Source organism: Mirounga angustirostris, unplaced genomic scaffold (genome assembly GCF_029215605.1).
Source record: "Mirounga angustirostris isolate CCGP_5_RB_7025 unplaced genomic scaffold, mMirAng1.0.hap1 SCAF_11, whole genome shotgun sequence".
In the NCBI taxonomy this organism is placed as follows: Eukaryota; Metazoa; Chordata; class Mammalia; order Carnivora; family Phocidae; genus Mirounga; species Mirounga angustirostris.
The window spans coordinates 6574226-6596150 of record NW_026991719.1 but is presented as its reverse complement, the minus strand read 5'-3'; the positions used below and the strand labels follow the sequence as shown (position 1 = coordinate 6596150).

Here is a 21925-nt window from a genome sequence, read left to right as displayed (position 1 = left end):
ACCTTCTGCCTTTCTCCGTGGACATTCTGACTAGAGTGTCATGGGTCCTACCCTCCCTGTTCGCTCCCCTCATGATGTGTTTCTTTCAGTGGCAACTAGGTTTATTTTTATTACACCATCAGTGACCAGTGGAAGATGAAATTTTTAATGCATGCAGTAACATTTGCATATCATCCTTTTCTAAAGTCTGCTTGGGGACCAGCTTACGTTGGAGGTGAAAGAGGCTTGCTTTATCACTTTGCATTATCTCCTCCTACATAATTGTCATTAAGACAACATGTAGCTACTCAAACACTTTGCTGTTCAATGACAATATGATTCCAAAAATTATGGCATTTACAGTTTGACCCCAATTACAGGAAAATTTACACATGGAAAATACTAGGGGAAAAATACATGAAAACATGAACAGGGGTTTCATGGTAGTTGCTTAACTTAGTTGGGCTTCGCATCATTTACCAATGAGTAGATGTCTTTTATTTTACAGTAAGAAAAGATAAGATACCCCCCCCAAAGGTAAGATTTTTCACTAAGCTTACAGTTATTTACTTGCAGTCAAATGGCCCAAAATTATAAACATAATCAAACAACTATCATTTTATTACTAGAGTCCTGGCAACAATACTACCATTTAAAATATGGGAATAAACCAGTAAAATAAGATAAAGTCCTTAAAAGAATATTTCATGACTGGGGAAAATGTCCATGATACAGTGTCACGTAGCAAAAAAGTAGGTTTCAAGATGGAACGTGCATGATGCCAAATTTTGTTTTGCAGGCACGTGTCCCCCCCCCCCCCCCCCCCCCCCCACGGAAGATAACTCTCCAAAAAAGTCTCACATCTACTTCTGGGGGTGGAATTTCGCTAGAGTTCTCTGTGTGTGCTTTTCGTATTTTCCAAATCTTCTCCTATGAACGTGAACTGTTTGCACATTCATTAAAATGTAATTAAAACCTGGCAGAGTCTGCAGAAATAATCTGCATGAGAACAGCTCTGCACTTCTAAGTAGGAAATGAGGCTACAGGGTTGGGAGCGCAGAGGAGGGGTTCCTGTGTTAGGAAAATAATGCCGCTCTTCACTGAACAAAACAACCTCCCCGGGGTGCGGCATTCAGAAAGGGTCCTTTCTGCGCTTGGCCACCCTTCTGGGTTAATTCATGGCTGGCTGGGGCCTTCATCCAAAACCCGTGTGCACATCAATGGCAGATGCTGACGTGACAGGAAAGGCGTCCGGTCCCTGGGGTTACCCCCGAAACCATCTGTGTGCCTCCCAAGTGGCCACAGAGTCCTCTCTCCAACTCTGCAAGCTTACCACCCTATTTACTGACCCATCTCTGCCTGTCCGGGGGAAGACCCCGAAGGAAGCCTTCCTCAAAGTGTTCCACCTAGTAACAGCAAACCGTTGCTCAGACAGCCCGCGTCACAAGGGGCAGACCACGGACACACGACAGGCAGCACGACCGTCCTTTCCTCGTCCCGTCCTCTCCCACACTGCAATGCGAACTCACACACCCCAGACTTCCCAGCACACAGTCGTGGAGACACCGCCAGTGACAGCCCCCACGTAAGAGCTCTGCTTTTCCCATGATGTTGGTTTAAGCCAATACTTGTAAAGAATCTGTGTATCAGTGTCCAGACTGAATTACTTTTAAGACTGAAAAACCGGAAGCAGCTTCTCTACAACGTACATGAGGTCCTCACACGAATTTTAGGAGACGCGTGGGCTGGTGATGAAGCCTCTGAGACACTGTGATTCTCACCACATATGCAGGATTTATTTTGGCCTCAACAGTTCCCTTTCTGTGTCAGAGAGTCGTGAGTGAGGTCATTTGCTCACAGAACATGGCCTCTGGAGTTTGGAAAAGTAAACCCGGTGGCTTTCTCTAGAAGATAAAAAAGCAGGGCCTCACCCACCGAGTGCAGTGGGTCTCCTAAGTCTTCACAGAACAGCACTTTTTGATGCTTCAATTTAAATGAATAACAGAAACACTAAAAAAAAAAAAAGTTTAAAGGGGCACCTGGGCAGCACTTTCAGTCAAGCAGTTGCCTTACGTGTGGGTTGTGATCCCAGGGTTCTGGGATCGAGCCCCACATAGGGCTCCCTGCTCAGCAGGGAATCGGCTTCTTCCTCTCCCTCTGCCCTGCTCATGCTCGTTCTCGTTCACTCACTCTCTCTCAAATAAATAAAATCTTAAAAAAATGCTTAAATATTATGAACCTAAGTATTAGATGGGAGTCCAATGACCCTATTTGTGTCAGCAAATGCAGGAACTCAAGTTTTATCATCAAATGCTCAGCAGCTCACATCTTCATAGCCACAAGACGGGTAAGATTTAAAATATAAAATACTGATAGTGAGTAGGCTTTGCCAATCTTGGTCCTACTGACATTTGGGACCACCTAAATCCCGGTTGGTGGGGCGTCCTGTGCGTGGCAGCGTGCTGAGCAACATCCCTAGCCTCTGCCCACCACATGCCAGTAGCACCCCTCCCCCTGAAAACGGTCTCCAGACAGGGCCGAATGTCCCCTGGGAAGGGGTGAGGACTTGCCTCCGACCGAGAACCCTTAGTTAGGACAGGTACATAGGTCCAGGACCACTCCTCATGACACGGCCAGACAGCCCTCAAATTCCTAAAAGTCGTAGCTCCCTGAACATCCACAAGGCCTTTGCTAAGGGACCACAATATGGATTCTGCCTTCATCACATCATGGGCCTCGCACAGCTGCACCTCCCGATGTCCTCCCAATTCAAAAAACCAGAAGTTAGGAGAGGCAGAAACAAAACAGGTGTGTTCCTCTAGCTAAGAGTCCGCAGACTGTGGCCTGAGGCCGAATCCCACCTGTTGCTTCCCCTTGTCGGACCTGTGAGCTGTGACTAGTTTTTACATTTTTAAATGGTTGAAAAGAATCAAAAGAATCCAATTTTGTGACTCATGAAATTGATCTGACATTCAAATTCCAGTGTCCATAAATAAAGTTTTATTGGCACTCCCCCACATCCATTCATTGATGTACAATCGACGACTGTTTTTACACCACAACAGCACAATGGAGTGGCTGTTAACAGAGCCCGGCTGGCCCACAAAGCCTCAACTATTTACTCTCTGGCCCTTGACAGAAAATGCCACCCTCGCTCTGGTTTTCTCCGCTCTACCGAAGAGTTTCCTGTGTCTACACTAGACCTGCGTATCTACCTGCCTTGTCGATTCCCGGCTTGAAAGCTGCCTGTTTGCTAACCTGCAGGTGATGCCCCAAAATGTGGATGCTCCTTAGGTACAAACCAACCACTTGAACAGTGAGAGCAGAGAACACCACCGCCACGGTCTACCATGGTTACCAAAAACGCCCCCAAACACCCAAAGTCACTTAACCCTAAGTACTGAGTTAAGTCCCAATCAAAACTCCGAGGACCGACAGACCTCTCCCATCTTCCCTGACATTCAGAAGATGATTCAGCTACATTTCAAAAAATACTGACTGATGGAAAGTTGTGGCAGTTCATCAAAGTGTTAAACACAGTCACCATACAGCCTATCAATTCTACTCCCTGACATACGCCCAAGAGAAATGGAGACGTGGGTCTGCACAAAAACTCGCACACCAATGTTCAGAACAGCAGTAATATCAATAATGATGATTCACAGTAACTGAAAGGTAAATACAATTCAAATGTCCATCAACTGATGAAGAGATCAACAAAATGTGGCATAACCATACAACGGAATATTCAGCCATAAAAAAGATTCACAGTGCAAGATGGATGAAATCTTGAAAATATTATGTTAGGCTTAGGGGCGCCTGGGTGGCTCAGTCGGTCAAGCGACTGCCTTTGGCTCAGGTCATGATCCTGGAGTCCCGGGATCGAGTCCTGCATCAGGCTCCCTGCTCGGCGGGGAGTCTGCTTCTCCTCTCTCTGACCCTCCTCCCTCTCCTGCTCTCTCTCGTTCTCTCTCTCTCAAATAAATAAATAAAATCTTTAAAAAGAAAAAAAGAAAATATTGTGTTAAGTTAAAACCAGTCACAAACTCAATTAACATTTTACAAGTTTTTGTCTTTATAAGCAAACTACATTTTTCAAATACTTAAGTAAAATATCAAGATTCTTATACATTTACTTTGTTGTTTTTACATACTTGGGTGTTTTTCTTGGGGCGGGGGGCGGGGGGGCAGAGAGAGAATCTTCAGTTAGGAGCCACACCCAGCACCGAGTCTGTTGCAGGGCTCCATCTCACAACCCAGAGATCATGACCTGAGCCAAAAGCAAGAGTCCGACGCTTAACTGACTGAGCCATCAGATGCCCCTTTACATACCTGGTTTTAAACAAAAATACCTCAATAAGATTCTTACTGAAGTTAAATTTAGGACTATCACTTTAGTTCCAATTGAATAATAAGAAAAATTCTTAAAATTATGGAAGTTCTGTGGGGGTTTTTTTCTTAAAAAAAAAAAAAGGACAAAAATGGGAAACAAACTGAGGGTTGATGGAGGAGAGGAGGGTAGAGGGATGGGGTAACTGGGTGATGGACATTAAGGACGGCATGTGATGTAATGAGCACTGGGTGTTATATATATAAGACTGATGAATCACAGACCTATACCTCTGAAACCAATAATACTTTATATGCTAATTAACTGAATTAAAATTAGCAAACTAAAAAAAAGAAAAAGGCAACCAAATTGATAAAAAAAAATACAAATACAAAAAGTAAATAATACAGCAAATAGAAAAAGTAAATAATAAAATCAAACCCTAAAATCCCATCTACCAAAACATAGCAACTGTTAGAGAGCTGGCTGTCAGTTTTAGTTTGGTATATGGGCTTCAACTCTTGGCACCTGTTTGATGTGCTCTTCTGGAAACTTTATCATATCCTAGATCTGTAAGTAATAATCTACATGTTGTTCTAATTAAGTTTCAAGGTTAACTTGCAAATCAGTTTGCAGATACACACAAACTGCATTAAGAAACTAATAAAGCACAGGAACACCTGGCTGGCTCAGTCAGTAGAGCATGCAACTCTTGATCTCAGGGTTTTAAGTTCGAGCCCCATGTTGGGTGTAGAGATTACTTTAAAAAAAAAAAAAAAACACTTAAAAAAAATAAACTAGGGGCGCCTGGGTGGCTCAGTCATTGAGCGTCTGCCTTCGGCTCAGGTCATGATCCCAGGGTCCTGGGATCGAGCCCCGCATCGGGCTCCCTGCTCAGCAGGAAGCCTGCTTCTCCCTCTCCCACTCCCCCTGCTTGTGTTCCCTCTCTCGCTATGTCTCTCTCTGTCAAATAAATTTAAAAAAATCTTAAAAAAAAAAAAATAAATAAATAAACTAATAAAGTACAGAATTAAGTTACAGGAGATAAAATCTATACTCATGTGCCTAATCATAATTACTTTTTTGGCTTAATTTTAATTCACAATGTTGACAAGAAGATTTGGTTTTAGAAGGGGTCATCTTCTCCTAGTAAGACCCAGAAAAGTTTGTAATAGCTGGTTCAGTACCCAAATTCATGGAAAGCAATAAAACGTGAATTCATCATTTAGAGTTAACTATATATAGCCCATAATGATTTCCCAGTGCTCTATCTATTACCTTCAATTTCAGCAAGGAGAAAGACCTGCAACTTGAAAAAAGTCATTTTAAAACAGAAGATGTTCGGTTTGGGCAAAATGCACTTCTACTTCTCCAAGGGATATCAGCTCAAGGACAAAGATGGAACAGCAAGTGGGTTGCTTACCTTTATGGTGACTTCATGTGTAGACCTTTGAACCAGTGAGCTCCCCAGCATCCGATCATATAAACTTCAAATTGTCTGCCAGGAGCTGCCTGTTGAGAAATGAGGAGATAGGAAGAAAAAACTTAAAAAATCTTTGGGAAGTATTCACCTGTGGCCTCTCCCATTTCGTGGTTTTTTTCTTTTTCAAATCGGTGGCATTGTTTCCCTTTTTCATCTCAACTCAAACTTAACACATTTTATTATGTCACAATCTCTGTCTTACACCTGAACACAGACTATGCAGTTTTACCTGCAAAGTGAAAGACGAGAAAGGAGAGCGGCCAGCCCGTATTATCATACGTGTAGAAAGCCCGAAAGGAAAGAGTCTCAAAGTAAATAAAATTAATTTTAGTTCAGTTATTGCTACTGCTATCCTTTAATGATAATCAGTGCCTATCTGAAATGCTTTTGTCTTCAGGGCTGTGTCCTATGCAACCAAGAAACGCAACTGTACACGCCTCTAAGAGAAGAAAACATGCTTTAAAGAAACTTTACAGACCTCACTTGGGCTAATGCTTATAACAGCCTTGCGTGCATGTCCATGTGTATACACACCCTCATAACACAAAGAAACAACATTAGAATCTTTTTTTTTCCCCTTTTGGCTTCCCTAAAATAAAGCAAAAGAAAGGCATTGACTCACTATGGCTCAATTTATCCGTTACTGTCAACATTTCAATTTCACGAGGGTTCTGCCATTTGCACTTCTGAAGAAGCCAGGTTTGTAAGGTCCTAAGCTAACCTTCATATCGAAAACCTGTTTCTACTTTTTGGTCAGTATAAACACAATGCAACCAACCCGCATTGACTTAACAGTATTTACCTTCTTCCTCATAAAATTTCCTTGGTTATGAATGAATCCAGCCTCCTACATTTAAATTATCTACTATTGTCTATCAGCTCAAAATCTAAGGAAATTAACTGCCTGCCATTTTCTCTAAATTCTTGTTCAATCATAAGTGATAAAAAGGTGCCAGGGTTAATATAATTCAAATTCACTAGTGAAGCTTATGAGCAAAGGTGTTTCTTATGAGTAAATGCAGAACCTCATGAAATGTTTTAAGGAAATTCAAGTAAATTATTCCCAATGAGTCATTGTTTATAGCTACACTGCTCAAAGAAAGGAGGTTAAAAAGATTTTACAGGTAGGTAGGTTCATAGGCCCTTAAGTTTCGTTACAGTACATTTTTAAAAAAACACCATAAGGATATGTAAGATAAAAGTAAAAACCAGGGCACTTTTTAAAAAGCTACCATTGAAGAAAAATGAGATTTAAACAAAATTTCCCTACAACTCTTTGAACAGTAATTATTCACCAGAGTGAAGCGGGCATAAAGGAATATTGATTTTGCTCATAAAATAAAAATACATTCCATAATGAAAAAATTTCTGTAGTACAGATAAAAGAGACAACAGTCCTTACAGTACCTGAAGCAGAAAGCACATTACTATTTTCAGGATTGAGTTGTAAATTACCAGAGGGGGAAAAAAAATAGCCTTATGATGAAATCGTTAAATACCATAAAGTACGAAAATATGAGCAGATGTCGCCGCAATAAGCCCCAAATTGCTTGGAAATTAAAACACTAAAACCCATAATAATTCAATAAGTAATTAATACATAAACAGCTCTTATTACAAGCTGTTCAGAAAAATCTTTAGAATCAAATTCTTACTCTTTGGTCCAAAACAGATGGTAACTCACAAATGAGAGTCTTGGAATTGAAGATTATCTTTTATATATGTTGTTAAACTCAGTAACTGTAATTAACATCATCTGTGTGTTATAAACACACAAAAATGGGTAAATATGACTGGGCAGCAACGTTCTTCTGCTTATGCAACATGTCAAAATTAGTTTATTGATGGAAACAATAAATTAAAAACGATAAATCCAATCTTCCAATTACCTAATCGTAACTGATTTTCCCATGATCAGTACCCAGCGGCCTTCCTGGTCTCTCTTCACTAGTTGCCATTGGACCCCCTCTTCCCAGTACCCAGTACACCGATGAGCAGTACTGGCAAAAAGGTTCATGTACTGCAAAGTATTGGTGTGAAATGGCAACGATTTTAACAAATGCAGTATATTCTTTATTCTCAAAGGTAATAATGAATATAAAAAGGACTTCACAATTTCCTGGTTGCTCCTCAGCTCTAGGCAAGGCACGGTGTAGACCTATCCCAGCAGTCCTTCCACGTGGAGGTACAGAGCCCTCAGAACACTCGCCATGTTGTGCAAACATCCACTGTGAAGTCCCAAAACATTTCCATCACTCCAAAAGGAAACCATGTACAACCAATTAAGCAGTCGCTGCTCATTCCCTGGCAACTACCAGTCTACTTCCTGTCTCTCTGGATTTGCCTATTCTGAACATGTCACACCAGTGGAAGCGTGTCTGGCTCCTTTCACTAAGCAAAATGCTTCCAAGGTTCAGCCACGATGAAGTGTGTATGAGCACCTCATTCCTTTTTGTGGCTGAATACTATTCTACTGTGGGGATGAACTACACTTTGTTCATCCCTCCATCAGATGCTGGGCATCGTCGCTTGCGTTCACCTTCTGCCCATTGTGATTACTGCTGCTATGAACAATCATGTACAAATACGTGTTTGAGCCCCGGTTTTCCAGCCCTTGGGGCGTACGCTGTTGGAGGGGAACTGCCCTGCATCAGCTTGCCTTGATCCTCCTTTGTGGAAGCCTCATCCTCTCCAGGACTGACAGATGCAAACGGGACAGGCAGTGAGGTCTGCACGGGGAACGGACGTACAGGAGGGAGCCAGGGAACCCGCCAGCCTAAGGCACCACCTGGCAAACGGCAGACAGCCAGAGCTCTGCACAGCAAGCACCAAGAAGAAGAAGAATGCTCTCTCTCTACTTGGAGCAAAGCAAATTACTTTCCCACTCAGGAGTGCCTCAAAGTCTATCAGGCAACCAGAGAAACCGGACTGGTTTTGTTTTGCCCTTGCCCACCTCCTCACCTCCCCCCAGGTTTAGCACCAAAGCTCTGAGTTTGGGGTTGCTCACAATTCCACTTAGATTTATCAGAGACACTTGAGCTTGACAATGGTTGTCCAGGTACCTTCTCAAATGTAATACTGAATTTTAATATTGATCCATGCATGTGACACCTAATAAAAGCATGGAATTATCAGAGTGTGTCCACATTTTAACACAGTGGTTTCAACCAGGGCCGACGGTGCCTTCCACCCCAGGATATAGTAGGCACAGTCTGGAGACATTTTTGGCTGTCACACCTGGAAGAGGGGGTCCAATGGCAACTAGTGAAGAGAGACCAGGAAGGCCGCTGGACATCCTACACCTCACAGGACAGCCTCCCCGCAAGAAAGACTGATCTGCCCCAAAATGTCCATAATGCTAAGGTTGAGAAACTTTATTTTAACAGAACAGATTTTAGACTAAATTCTTCTCTTCATGACTTCTGATTTTTACTATGAAATACCGGAAGGTGAAGTAACACTTTCACACAGGTCTTAGATTCAGAAGGAAGCATCTAGGGGGTGCTTCCACAGATTGCCATAATGCTTCCTTCGTCATTGCCCAAATTTTCAAAACAAATCGCCTACATGGATCACTAAGTCAAAGGGACAGACACGTGTTTTGACTAATCATAAATTAAATGCTTAACATAGAAATATTCTATTAATTCTATTTCTTGATAGACTAGAATCCAATTTGCACCATAAAGTCTTTTTTTTTTTTTTTTTTTTTTAATTGCCTATGGAGAAGCCAGCATGGCGCAGGACTGAGGTCTACTACGGCCAGCCAACACCACCTGCCAGCCAGGGGAGGAAGCCAGCGTGGAAGCAGATCATTCAGCCCCAGTCAAACCGTCGGATGACTGCAGCCCCCGCTGACCTCTTCGCTGCAATTTCAGAGAGGCTCCAGACAGAACCACCCAGCCGAGTCACACCAGCAATCCAATACATGGGGAAGGGCAGGTGGGAAAGATGTGTGGGGGTAGGGTCCCTTCAGCAAGTGCCTCTGCATCACTATCCACAGGCTGGGGACAATCATATGCACAGCTGCTGTCAGGAAAACCGAGAGCCAAATGAACTGGGAAACCAAGCAGCCCGAAGTTTGCCAAAGCGTGTTCCTCAGAACAAGGTTTTCCAGGTGGTTGGAGTGCGTTTGGTCTGCATCACCTGAAAAATGGTTCCACCATCCAAGAAAACTGGAAACAATGGGTTTTGTAAAGTCATTAAAAAGCAATAATAGTATAAAAAAACAATAGTGGTTAACACGAAACTGCACCTATTGTTTGCCCAGCTCTGTTCCACGTGCTTTAAACTCATGTCATCCTTTATTAAATAATGGAAAAAGCCTGCCTACCAGACCTCATGTTGCGTTTTCACTGCTGTATCCCAGGCCCCACCACCAGCCTCATCACACCAGGTGATCACACACAATACATCATCATTCTGCTCTCAGGATTCGCTCACTAAGGCTCTGAGCCGTAGGCAGCAGGAATTCTGTGAAGCGCCTTCTTCACCGAGCTTTACTTCTAGCAGGCTCCTCCATGTATGCAGGCATCCCGTCGGTGAGGACTCCTCACGGTCAATATGCCGTGGTTTGCCCAACACTCCCAAAGTCCTCTCCGAAAGGCTTTCCAACAATATGTTGAAATTTAAAAGACAATTTTCTGATGGACTCTGGACACATCAGTCACTAGACATTCCAATTAATTGAGGTTTTGCTGTTGGAAGACTGTGGTTCTCCAAGAGAAAATAATACACACACTTTTTAGAATTTGGAAGCTTGAAATATAAAGATGACAGTACTTGACTAAAATGAAAACAGTGTGCCAAGATGGTAATGACTTATAAAAAAAATGTTACTTTTAATATTATAATAGTATCAAGAAATAGGGCAGTTCTAGATAAGCCTTTATCCACAGGGAATTAATCAGGCCATCATCCTCATTTCTCTTTCTACTCACTGAACTAGGAAAATGGGTACTGCAAAGTGAAAACTCACAATGCATGAATTATTTCCTCATATCTTATCTCTTTTTAAAGAAAAAAAAACTCACTTTTGGAATACCCTTAATTTAGGTGGATTAATTCCTGCCACTGTAGTAAATGTGTGCCTTTGTCTGTTTATATGTAAGACCAAAGAGACAACACCGAAGGGACCCCTTCCCTTTTAAAGTTCCGCTTATGACCCAAGGAAAAATGTTTTTATATTGTTAGTGATAAAAGATCCTAATTTGGTACGCAAATTCCAAGGGCCTAACCTTTGATGTTCTTTAAATAAGCTTATATGTTGGGGCACCTGGGTGGCTCAGTCGGTTAAGTGGCTGCCTTCGGGCTCAGGTCATGATCCTGGGGTCCTGGGATCAAGCCCCATGTCCGGCTCCCTGCTCAGCGGAGAGCCTACTTCTCCCTCTCCCTCTGCCTACCACTCTGCCTACTTGTGTTCTCTCTCTCTGTCAAATAAATAAAATCTAAAAAATAAATAAATAAATAAATAAATAAGCTTATATGTCATAAACACAGAAATTAAAAAACAAGGAACATCTTAAAACATTTTTCTTTTAAAATCAGTCTGTATGGTGAGGGCACCTGGGTGGTTCAGTCAGTTAAGCGTCTGCCTTCAGCTCAGGTCATGATCCCAGGGTCCTGGGACCGAGCCCTGCATCGGGCTCCCTGCTCAGCGGGGAATCTGCTTCTCCTTCTCCCTCTGCCGCTCTCCCCACTCATTCTTCTTCTTTCTCTCTCTCTCAGATGAATAAAAAAAAGCCTGCACGGTCAAATGACAGTATATGTTGCCCGATGTCTATGGAAAACATTTAGTCCGAATATTTTTGGAATTAACCCTGCAGTATTGTTAGCTGTAGGCGTGTGCCATCGAGTCTCCTTTAGGGCACACGAACTAGGCAACGGGTCATTACTGTGCCAACGTGAGAAAGTTTGGAAAAATGGCTACTAGTGGAGTGTGCCCACTAGGCTGGCAGTCACACGCAGTTACGGCTGACACCCCCTTCACAAGTCATCTTGTGTGTATACTCTGCACACGACCAGGCCCATGTCCAACAGCTCCCTGTACCACACCATTCTCTATGGTCCAAGCAGACAGCAGGGAGTTACAAACCATGCAAAACTAATGAACACTGATTTTCATGGTGCCCAAACATGGGGCAGGGTTCATTTTACTCTTTGTTCATAAAACGCCAGTCCTTAGATACGGTAACATGTATTACTTAGAGCAAAGCTTCCGAGATTGAGTAAGTTTGGGAAATTCTAGGTTAAAAAAGGTAAAACAGATCCATAAAGCTGAACAAACCCCAAGCAGGATAAACACCAGAGAAAACCCTAATAAGACACAATCAATTTCCTGAAAATCAGCAGTAAAAAGAAACTCATAAAAGCAGCCAGAGAAAAAGCACAAATTACACCCAGAGGGAAAGGTAACAAAACTCACAAACTTCTTGTCAAAAACGATTAAGCCAGAAGACAATGGGATGAAATTTGAGAGAGCTCAAAGAATATGTCAACTTAAAATTCTATTCTCAGGGGCGCCTGGGTGGCTCAGATGGTTAAGCGTCTGCCTTCAGCTCAGGTCGTGGTCCCGGGGTCCTGGGATCGAGCCCCGCATCAGGCTCCTGGCTTAGCGGGGAGTCTGCTTCTCCCTCTCCCTCTGCCCCTCCCACTGCTCATGCTCTCTCTCTATGCCTCAAAGGAATAAATAAAATTAAAAATAAAATAAAATTCTACTCTCAGAATAGCTTTCAAAAATGAAGACAAAATAAAGACTCTTTAAGACAAATGCAGAAAGAATTCAATGCCAATACGCCTGTCCTACAAGAAAAATTAATCGAAGTTCCTTAAGGGGAAGAATAATGAGCTCAGATGGACCTCTGGATTTCTGCAAAGGAATGAGGAGCAGCAGAAAGGGTGAACAGGGGGGTAAATATAAAAACATTTTCTTCTCATTTTAAAATTTCTTTTACATATAATTGACTGCTTAATGCCAAATTAGTAACAGTATTGTGGTTTCTTAAACATATGAAAGTAAAATGTATCACAACAGTAGTACCAAGAAGTAGGAATGGAAGAACAGACCTACACTGTTAGGTCCTTAACACATAATGTGGTAAGAGAAAACAACGCAGACTGTGACAAGTTAAAGACCGTTATTGCCAGCATTAGAAAAACACTAAAAATTGGGGCGCCTGGGTGGCTCAGTCAGTTGAGCATCCGACTCTTGATTTCAGCTCAGGTCACGATCCCAGGATCCTGGGATGGAGCCCTGGGTCAGGCTCCCTGCTCAGTGGGGAACCTGCTTCTTCCTCTCCCTCTGTGCCTCCCCACCCCCAGTCATGGGTGTGCTCGCTCTCTCAAATAAACAAAATCTTAAAAAAAACCACTAAACATTAAAACAAAGAGGTATAGCTAATAAATTAAAAGTAGAATCATCAAAAAATTCTTCATTTATACAAACATATGCAGGCAGTTTTGACCCCTGAAGGTCATCTGCCCCCAGGGCAAAAACGCCTGGAGAGACTTGTGGGGGGGGGAGGGGGAGGTGCATCTAATGGGTAGAGGCCAAGGTAACTAAGTGCTCAACACCCTACAGCACAGAAGACGTCTCCCCTGCGAGAAGGATTAACCGGTCACAAATGTCAACAGAGCCGAGACTGGGCAATCCTGATACGAAGGTAAAACGTCAGAAGTCTTCCAAGTCACTCAGGTTGCTGGCTCTCGGTGTGGAGGGACAGCCTCTACCGTAAGCTTCTGATTTTTAACACAAATACAGTCTACAAAGTATAATCTCTTAATTCAGTAATGAGAGGCACACATCAGCTGTTTCCATCATGAAAATTCTTGAGCAGCAAGGCTAACTATGCCCTCAAGCCCCGCCGCGCCCCCACGTGAGGAGGAAGTGGATCTTCTATAAAGGCCCTTCACGTCCATTATGTAACACAGCCGCCCTCTTCATTATTCCCATTTTGTAGGTAAAAAGACCGAGTTCTAGAGTTTAAGTGAATCTAGACTAGTTTCACAGCTTATACGTGGTAGGATTTTAACCCCAAAGTTCTGGCTTTGATCTGAGGGCTCGTGTCATTTCATATCATATGAAATAATTTACAGTAATTTGGATGGAAGGGAGGTAAGAATTTATTCTGCACAATGGAAATAAATAGGAATTTGCAGCTGGTAACAGAATTTATTGAAGGGAAGTCTTCCAAACACTCTGAATAACTGATTTCATATATGCAACGCATTACGTGCGATTCATTTGGCTCATCTTTTATACTCTGAGTTGATCTGAAATGGATTTAGCCATTTACACTGTACCAACAAGCTACTGCGTTCAATTCATTTTTGTATTTTCTGTGATACGTTATTTTTTCCGACCGACTCACATCAGGCTTTCCCAGCTAGGGAAAGTCTGACACTGTCAGGTATCTAGACCCTGGGAGCTGGAACGAGAGTGAGCCATCGTGGGCTCTGCATTTTGCTCACTCTCTCTCTCGTTATGCAAAATCCAGACTGACTGGAGTCTTCGACCAACACCCAATATCTTATTTATGGAGATCATTCATTCACAGGCGAGAGATCATTGCTCTCACCAAGAAAGCAGCAGAGTGTGCCAGTCAGTTGAGGAAGTCAAACTGTGGAAAACAAGTTTCCTTTTTGATCCACGGAATTCCGATCCTTAGCAGTAAGCGCCATGCCATTTCTACACACCCCCTCTGCTGCTCGATCGGTCTTTAAGATGTAGCGCTGCCCTTACTCCATCACTGGTCCCGGATACTTGCGAGGTCACGAGCGGCAGTAATTATTAGAGTAAAGGATTGTAAGATCCAAGTGAAACATGTACGACGTACCTCAGAAGTGTGCATTCACATCAGGCCCGATTTCATGCGTCTGTAGCTCCCGCATGCGTTTTCCCATTTGTAAGATGAACGTCACTACCTCCGTAAGAACTGCAACTCCTCCATCTACTTTCAGACCTTTCTTAACGCTCTGACGTGGCTCCTTTGAACCTACTGGAGGGGTGATGCCACTCAGTCAGCCCTGGAAGACTCGAAAGGACACACAGTTTGGCTCTCTTGGGCCCGAGGACCAAACAGTTACGTCTTCTTCTTCTTGGATGTAATGGGGCTGAATCGCAGTGACACCAGCTTTGTCCCTTGTGTGACGGTTGCAAATGGCAGTGTGTAGTATTCAGTCTTTGGGGAAACAAACAGTTGAGGCAGTTTGCTTGAAGCATGACCAAGAACTCTACCATCTCATTAAAACGCACTGGGACGTAAAACGTGGGAGGCAGGCAGGCACTGCCGTCCTCTGTAGATGAGGGCACAGGACACGGAAAGAGAACATACCTTGTGCCCAGAGGAGGGCCTAGCATGACATCGGTCAGCAAGACTCATGTTTTCTGGGGCGCCTGGCTGGCTGGCTCATTTGGTAGAGCGTGGAACTCTTGATCTTGGGGTCATGAGTCTGTGACCCACATTGGGCACAGAGATTACTTAAAAACTACAACAACAACAAAAACCAGAAGAAAGAAGAAGACAACGACGACGACGACGATGACTTGTGTTTCCCTACAATTTATTCTGTCAGTAAAGCATGCAACTCTTGATCTCGGGGGGGTTAAGGGTTTGAGCCCCACGTTGGGTGTAGAGATTGCTTAAAAATAAAACCTTTAAAAAAATAAAAATAAATAAAATACCAAAAAATGCCAGGGCGACTGAATCTTGTGACAGAGAAAAGAACACATGATTTAAAAACTTTTAAACTCGGGGCACCTGGTGGCTCAGTCGTTAAGCTTCTGCCTTCAGCTCAGGTCATGATCCCAGGGTCCTGCTTCTCCCTCTCCCACTCCCCCTGCTTGTATTCCCTCTCTCATTGTCTCTCTCTCTGTCAAACAGATAAATAAATAAATAGATAGATAAAATCTTTTAAAACAAAACAAAACCCAGAAAACTTTTAAACCTTCTGTGAGTCAAAGAGCTCAGCGGACGGGTCATCAGAATCCCCAGGTCTCCAAGGGCTTCTGACGGTCCCACTGGCTTCCGAGTCTGAGCTGGGATGCTGACGTCACCCTAAGCAGAGGCATCTTATCTTGCCCAATCAGAAATCCACAGGCCAAAATGTCCGTGTGTGGTGCAAAGAGAAACACAGGCATTTGTGCGAAGCTTCGAGGCTGCAGGAACGCCGAGTTCAGTGTGCTACTGTCCCCCACACCAGCACCCACCCCCCAAGCAGCTCAGAGACTCTGCACGTGCGCTGCCAGGAAGGTGTAAACCTGGAGGCAACCCCAGGCCACCTGGCCCTAAACGCCATCGCCCTCCCCACCCCCCGCGCCCCCACAATGTCTGTCTCCAGGGTGCACTTTTAAGGGACTCTTAAAAATAAAAGCTAGAAAGCCCAATTGTCCTTCTAGTGTCTGCGTTTCCCCTGATGGTCAAACTCTGACCTCAATTGTGCTTCCCTTGTCCGTCACGCTGTACTTATACCCAGTCTTTGTTGGCTTCCTCCTCCCTGGATTGCAGTGTGGTCTTGTTTCCCAGAAATTACACTCAGTGCTGGGAAAGGGTCATGATCCTTTACAAGGCAATCTGGCAGAGTCTCGAAGAAGCATCACGGCCCTGGAGTGAGGCCGGCGTGGCTAAGCCCCAGAATCCCCCATTGGAAGCTGTGTGTCTCCTGATGAGTAATGTAACCTCTCTGTGCCACAGAGCACGGTGGTCTACAGTTACACCGCACAGATGCACGTATTCATATATACGTAAAGCCAGACACGTGGGCTTGTGACAAACAAAGTTATGACTATAACCGCACACAACAGCCAGAGCCGTAAAACCCTGGCCACTAGAATGCTATGTTTCTTTTGTTCTAGTCATCATTCTCTCACGTTTTTAAAGGTGGGGGAAAAACCGTGAGCCTAAAAAAATAAAACAAGATGAAACTTATTTGTATTTTACCACCATTAAAAATGTTTTAAATAAATAAAAAACAAAAAGCCAAGATGAATCTAAAAACGTTTACGCCACTCACTGCTCGAGAGGAATACGTTTCAACATGTTTCTTTAAAGGGACTAAAACAGGGCGCCTGGGTGGCTCAGTTGGTTAAGCGACTGCCTTCGGCTCAGGTCATGATCCTGGAGTCCCGGGATCGAGTCCCGCATCGGGCTCCCTGCTCGGCAGGGAGTCTGCTTCTCCCTCTGACCCTCCTCCCTCTCATGCTCTCTGTCTCTCATTCTCTCTGTCTCAAATAAATAAATAAAATCTTTAAAAAAAAAATAAATAAAGGGACTAAAACAGTCACACAACTAAACGTATGAGGGAATCGAGTTTTCCTTTCAACTGGAACATAATCCCATTTGTCTGTGGTTTCCTTAAATGGAAACATACTACTTGGTACTCGAACAACTGAATTTTTAAATGAGCAAGTGTGTTTGAGAAAGGAAGTAAGCATAGTCAGATGAGAAAACAAATCGGATCAGACTGTGGATACTAACATTCCTGAACAGCGTAGTGAATACTACCTCAGCTCTGCTCACCAAACGATTTCACCTGCCTACCTTCTCGCTTTTATCAATACATCTTACCAGGCTAGCAGGCAAGACTTTTCTTCATGCAGACAGAATTTCAAACACAATCTCAAAAAGAGAAAATGCCAATGCTCCATTTCCTTTAAAAACGAAACATAGGAAAAGTAGATTTTCAGTGTATTTCCTAGTTTAAGCTTAGCCTGATTTCCTTTGAGCCTGTTCACATTTCTGTCAGGTCCTAAGATCATGTTCATGAGGTACAGAAAATCCTATGGGGGGGGGGGGGCGCCTGGGTGGCTCAGTAGTTAAGCGTCTGCCTTCGGCTCAGGTCATGATCCCAGGGTCCTGGGATCGAGTCCCACATCGGGCTCCCCGCTCGGCGGGAAGCCTGCTTCTCCCTCTCCCACTCCCCCTGCTTGTGTTCCCTCTCTCGCTGTGTCTCTCTCTGTCAAATAAATAAATAAAATCTTAAAAAAAAAAAAAAAGAAAATCCTATGGGGATGGACCTACAGGGCGTTATGCTAAGTGAAGTCAGAGAAAGACAAACACCATATGATTTCACGGATACAGAAACAAAGAACAAACTGATGGCTTCCAGCTGGGGGGCGGGGGGGAACGACACATGGGAGCAAATACCTTCAACGCCTAAATATATAGGTACCCATAGTACCTGGCTGTGTCCATTAAGAAGCTCTGGCGGGGACGTGTCTAACCACAAATTAAACTCTGAACAAAGTGTTACCCTAAAATGATACTCTGAAGATTTCGTTAAAATGAAGGAAGATGTTAAATGGTGGAAACGGATGCTATTTCAGATTTCCGGTTGTATGAATAGAACTTTTTACAACCCATACACGGCCCTCACTGCAGAGAAAAGCTTTTTGCAAAAAAAAAAAAAAAATGTTGAAAACACCCTACAGTTCCAAGTATGACATTTACATGGTTTTATTGAAATATCACAGATTAAAAATAGAAGACTGCCTTTTAGTAGGGTACAGACCTTGTCCAAAAAAGTGGAGAAAGAAAGTGAATTTTGAGAAATCCTCCTCAAATTTGGTTCCTTCATTAGTCAGAGATTTCTCTCTTATTTGCCGGAAAGAGAGAATTCCTTAAAAGACAGGACAGACAGACAAATTTTGGAACTGGGAATGAAAAAGGAAATGTATCTGAAATGGGCAAGCCTTGAAAGTCAGTTGGGGTTACGGCGCCTGGCTGACTCAGTAGGTAGAGAATGCAACACTCTTGATCTCGGGGTTGTGAGGTTGAGCCCCACAGTGGGTGTAGAGATTATTTAAAAATAAAATCTTAAAACAAAAAAAAAAAAACAACTTGGTTGGGGTTTTAAACTCTACACCTCCGTAGGGCTTCAGCAATGAGCACTGGAGGCTTCCGTGTGAAAAAGGGACAGAAATGAGGTTTAGAACAGTGTGATGAATGAGGTGGATAGCGTGATGTACTTGCAAAGACCCTTGGAAAAGCCCGTGCTCCACATGCGCAGCGGTCAACAGCTGTAAATATGCTTGTCTAACTTCTTACAATTCTAACCTGTTAGACCAGAGTTGGCAAACTTGTTCATGAAGGGTCCGAGAGTAATGAGTTTCAGCTTCAGGGCCCATATCTTCTCCCCCTGTTACGATCACTCCACTCTACCTTTGTAGGGAGACACAGTCATGCACAACACGCAAACCAATGGGTGTAGCTGCGTTCCAATGAAACTTTAATGATGTACAATAAAATCTGAATTTCACAGCATGTTCATGTATCATGACATTCTTCTTTTGATATTTAAAAATGTAAAAGCCATCCTTAGCTTGTTGACGGTACGAAAGTAGGCACTGGGCTAATTCTGGCCTGTGGGCGTTCACTAGCTCTTCTGTTAGATAACATGAGTCATGGTTGGATGCCATTTCCATCACATCTCACCAAGATTACTTCAAAATGAACCCTCAGGAAAACAGTATGATGGTTCCCCAAAACATTAAATATAGAATTACCATATGATCCAGCAATTCCACTTCTAGGTATAGAACCGAAAGAACTGAAAGGAGGCAGCTGAAGAAATATTTGGACCCTGGTGTTCATATAACAGCAACATTATCCACAACAGCCAAAAGATGAAAACAACCCGCATGTCCACCAATGGACAAATGAATCCGCAAAGCTTGTATATATTATAAACACACACATATAGACATGAGGAGTACTAGTCAGCCTTTGAAAAGAATAAAATTCTGACACACGCTACACTGTGGGTGAACGCGGAGGACATTATGTTAAGGGAAATAAGCCGGAAACCAAAGGGCAAAGAGTGTATGACCCCACTCGTGTGAAGTAGCTAGAGTAGCTAAAAATAGAGACAGAAAGTGTAATGGGGGCTGCCGGGAGCTGGGAGGTGGGCAGAAGGAAAGGGAGTTATTGCCGTAACAGGTACGGTGTTCTAATGTGGGAAGATGAAAAAGTTTTGGGGATGGACAGTCAATCTACTCAAGGCCACTATACTATATACTTAAAATTTACCATTTTGACCATGTTTATTTTATTTTTTTAAAGATTTATTTATTTGAGAGTGAGAGTGAGCACGGGTGGGGGAGGGGCGAAGAGAGAGGGAGCGAGAAATCCCCAGCAGACTCCACACTCGGCACGGTCGGTGTCCGACACCAGGCTCAATCCCAGGATCCCAAGATCATGACCTGAGCTGAAATCAAGAGTTGAGCTGGCTGAGGGCGCCTGGGTGGCTCAGTTGGTTAGGCGACTGCCTTCGGCTCAGGTCATGATCCGGGAGTCCTGGGATCGAGTCCCACATCGGGCTCCCTGTTCGGCGGGAAGCCTGCTTCTCCCTCTGACCCTATCCCCTCTAATGCTGTTTCTCTCTCTCTCTCTCTCTCTCTCAAATAAATAAATAAATAAAATCTTAAAAAAAGAAAAAAAGAGTTGAGCTGGCTGAAATCTTGAAATCAAGAGCTCAACCGGCTAAGCCACCCAGATGCCCCGAAATGGGAAATTTCTATTATGTATATTTATACTATAATATAAAAAAAAAAAAAACTCAAAGAAAATGAACCTTCAGTGCAAATGCATTTTTTTTTTTTTAAAGATTTTATTTATTTATTTGACAGAGAGAGACACAGCGAGAGAGGGAACACAAGCAGGGGGAGTGGGAGAGGGAGAAGCGGGCCTCCCGCCGAGCAGGGAGCCCGATGTGGGACTCGATCCCAGAATCCTGTGATCATGACCTGAGCCGAAGGCAGACGCTTAACGACTGAGCCACCCAGGCGCCCCAGTGCAAATGCATTTCTTCCAAAGACTCTACTTGTTGGTTACAAAGAAACTTAGATCAAAACGGTGATGGGAGTTAAACTGCACATCAGTCATCTTACTTTGAAGTGAGCCTCAAGAATAAATGACCACTTTCTTTTATTCAGCCAGTTTCAAACCCTTAACCATGAAATACAAAATGGGCTCAGTTATCTTCAAATTCATAGGTGACACTTTGAGATACTTCCTGGTGGAACAGAGCCATTCTCTAGAAACCATCTCAGAATCTTGGTACTTTCTGAAATATCTGAACGTTAGTCAAACCCAGAAATTCTTAAGCCAGTTTCTGTCCTTGGAGAATTTAGCTACACGGTAGGAGAATGACACATTTTCGTTAATTAAATTCATATTAATCTTTGTGGCTGGGAAATGGGACGGAAGCTCCTGCTCAGTCAAGAACATAAAAGCCATTCAAAAAATATTTAACACACTATGCCGTTAAATGATGTTCAGCACCGTCCTTGTGGTTGTTGGCAAAAACTCTAGAAGCCTAAGAAAAATAACAAGTATTCAGATTTATTTAATCTCAGCCAAATCATTTCTCCCTACCTCAGATGAAAGCTTCAGGAAAAAAAAGGAAATTTTGGCATAATTCTTAGTGGAAGCTGTTCCCCTTTCTATGAAACAAGAAAGGAGTTAATAAGATGATGACATTAACAAATTTCTCTCAAGAAGTTTCCAGATGGCGGGTTCACGCTACTCTGATCTTCTCCAAGCTTGTGTCCATGTTTACGAAAATACAAGGGATTATCAAATGACTGTGGCACCTTAAGTTTCTGAAAGGCATCTTTCTGAGCTCTGGGCCCCTCCCACTGACTGCCTCAGGGCAGGCCTGCAAGGCCGCTCACTTCCCCCCAGAGAACTCATCCTGTCCCTGGCTTGAGCCCCCAAATGCATTTCTGGCCCTGGCCCTCCCAGCTCCACACTCATCCCACATGACCTGTCCACTTGGAAGTCCAACCAGCATCCCACACGTGGCCGGTCCAAAATGGAGCCCTGCACCTACCCTCCCACACCAACGTGCCCCTCCTCCCTCCTGCTGTCCCAGTGAATGACCCCTCCCCCCGTCTCGGCGAACGACCCCAGACCCCGCCTCCTCCAGCCGGGACATCTTTTGGCAACCTCTGCTGAGGTATCCCAAATCTGGGCTTTCCCTCCTGGCCCCACGGAGCTCCGCGAACGGACAGTGAGACCGTCCTCTGCCTGGGAACCGCCTAGAGCCACCACGGTCCCTCCCCCACCCCGCAGCCAGCCACCTGCTGGTGCGGTGACAAGGCACTGGAGGGTTTCAAGTCCGAACTCATCACCCTT

At 43.6% G+C, this 21925-nt stretch overlaps 1 protein-coding gene across 9 annotated transcripts in view; it reads right to left on the bottom strand.

Moving 5' to 3' along the window:
• Window positions 1-21925, bottom strand: part of TBL1X (transducin beta like 1 X-linked) — a 244372-nt gene that overhangs the window by 81225 nt on the left and 141222 nt on the right. For 8 of the 9 annotated variants that reach the window (XM_064573711.1, XM_064573712.1, XM_064573710.1 and 5 more), the window contains one exon: window positions 5733-5821. The exons of the other annotated variant lie outside the window; for it this stretch is intronic. The gene's annotated coding sequence lies outside the window, so the exon portion shown is untranslated. The remainder of the gene's footprint in view (window positions 1-5732; window positions 5822-21925) is intronic. 9 annotated transcript variants of the gene reach the window in all.